Source organism: Vespa crabro, chromosome 10 (genome assembly GCF_910589235.1).
Source record: "Vespa crabro chromosome 10, iyVesCrab1.2, whole genome shotgun sequence".
In the NCBI taxonomy this organism is placed as follows: Eukaryota; Metazoa; Arthropoda; class Insecta; order Hymenoptera; family Vespidae; genus Vespa; species Vespa crabro.
In genome coordinates, this window is record NC_060964.1 from 6,436,992 (window position 1) to 6,439,491 (window position 2,500).

Consider the following 2,500-nt stretch of genomic DNA (forward strand, 5'->3'; position numbering starts at 1 on the left):
GTGGTGAATTGACAGTTCCTCTTCTTCTTCTTCTTCTTCTATTTCTTCTTTTTCTTCTTCTTCTTCGTCTTCGTCTTTTCAAGTCCACGTTGAGTTGTTACGCTTCGTTGGATCGCGCCATCCGATTATAAAATGTTTATTTTTGTTCTCTGACGGTTTTTTTTTCTTTCTTCTTCTTCTTCTTCTTCTTCTTCTTCTTTACGTGATATTGACGAATGACAGTGAACGAACTATTTGATTCTGAGAATCGAATGTTAACGTGATTTGTTGTGCTTATGTGAGCTGCATATTTTTCCTTGGAAGTTTTCTTTTTTCTTTATCTTTTATATATATAAGTTTTATCTTTGAGTATATATATATATATATATATATATATATATATATATGAGTATATGTGAGTGGATATTGGATATACCAAATAAGGTAGGAAGTTAAGATTCTGATTAAGAGTTTTAAATATTGAGTACATTATTAGAATCTTTTTATATATTGAAAAAATGTTAAATATTCAATTTCTTCTCTTGTTATTGAATATAACTCATTGCCAGTATTAGAATCTTAGTATTTTTTTTTTTTTTTTCTTTTTTGTACAATTCTTTTCTATTTACAATTAACAAATATGTAGGATCAAACATTACATGATCAGATAAAGAATCTAGTTATAAGCTATAAAAAAATATCTATGTAAAAAAGTGCATACATATATCAATCAAATAATAAAGAAAGTATCAAAATGATAAGACTATTGTTTATATTAAAGAACTTTTTAATATTATTTCAATAGTGACAAATATCTCATATCATTTTTCATTATTCTATAAAGTTTAATGCATTGTGTTTAATAGAAAATAAATATATAGATTGAGGGATAAAGTAATACATAATAGAAAATATTTAATTGTATATAGTAAGACAGATATAATTTAATTCACATATGCTTTAGTTTTCATAAAATCCTTTAGCATGTGTCAATTGTGCTTTTTTTCTTTCTCTCTTCTTCTCTCTCTCTCTCTCTCTCTCTCTCTCTCTTTTTTCTTTTTTCTCTCTCCAAAGTATACTTTCCAAACTTCCTGAAATAACGAAAAGATAAAAGAAGGTAACAACATTATTGCATAAATTTATAGAGTTTCGTACAGACGACGTAAAGTCTAAGTTCCGGTCTAAGTCGTATAAATAGAAAGCTATAATATAGTCGTGTATATATAATACGTATCTCTATTTAAGTGTAGATCACTTATACATATACATATATCATATGTTTTAAAAAGAAAATGGTAATAAGAGCATTGCACACGTGAGAGTGAACGAGTGAACGAGCATCCTACGTTTTATCGCATATACGTACGTATGTACGCATGTATATATGTATGTATATATGTATGTATGTATGATGTATATATGTATGTATGTATGTATGTATGTATGTATGTATGTATGTATGTAGTACACAACTCACCCACATATGTATGGGTTTGCTTATACGCAAGCATAGAGAAACGTGTAATTAGATCCACATGGACGTACAGTTATTATAATTTAAATGTTTGCTGCGTGAGCTTTCTGCGAAAGTTATAACGTAGCTACAAAGAGTAGTAGTATGAACGTGGTTCTTAAAAGCTTTTGAGCTCACTGCCAACTATGATGCATAATCGTGCGATCTGATATCATCGCAGACGAAAGATTTATTCTCGAGATACGCTACGTTTACATTCCGAGGACGGAATGAGATTAAACTGCGATTACAACGACGACTACAAGACTTTTGAGAGAGAAAAATTCTTTCGTGCATCGAATAGATCATAATTCGTTAACATATTTATCTTATCGATTGTCTCATCAAATTAATATCACGCTTCTGTGTTTAGTCTTGTTGGGGAGAAAAGAGAGAGAGAGAGAGAGAGAGAGAGAGAGAGAGAAAAGAAATAAAAGACAAATAGAACGCAAAGAACGAAAAATTAAAATAGAAATAAAGGAACACTTTAGAGCAAATATTTTATAGTATTTTATATACAAATAAACAATACCATGTTATAGTATACAATTTCATTTATTAATGTATTATTGAATTGGTAGATAAATAATGTTGGAATTTGGAATATTTTATATGTAAATAAATATCACTGTGGTATAATTTAGAATAATTTAGTATAATATTGGTTTGATAAAAATTTTGTGTATTATTATATTATTACAATGTTATATTAGTTATATTAAAATTATATTAGTACAATATACTAGTATATTATTATAGATAAATATTTTATTTGTAAATAAACAATAATGTACTATATTAAGGAATAATATAATACATTGGTTTGAAATTTGCAATAGTTTATATATAAATAAATAACAATGAAATATATAATATCATAGAATAATATTGGCATGGATAATAATAAGTAATTTTCAAGAAAAATTGTTCAATGAATTATTACTTAATATTCAATGTCATTTATTTAGATACGAAATGTTTTAGAATGAACATTTTCGACATTACTCA

The 2,500-nt window shown here is 26.7% G+C and overlaps 1 protein-coding gene across 8 annotated transcripts in view; it reads left to right on the forward strand.

Moving 5' to 3' along the window:
* The window catches only part of LOC124427311 (talin-1), a 24,320-nt gene that overhangs the window by 1,089 nt on the left and 20,731 nt on the right, over positions 1-2,500 (forward strand). The window contains exon 1 of one of the 8 annotated variants that reach the window (XM_046970064.1): positions 14-134. The exons of 6 other annotated variants lie outside the window; for them this stretch is intronic. The gene's annotated coding sequence lies outside the window, so the exon portion shown is untranslated. Of the gene's footprint in view, positions 1-13; positions 135-398; positions 424-2,500 lie in introns of those variants that run through there. One more of the 8 variants, XM_046970063.1, reaches the window with a different exon arrangement.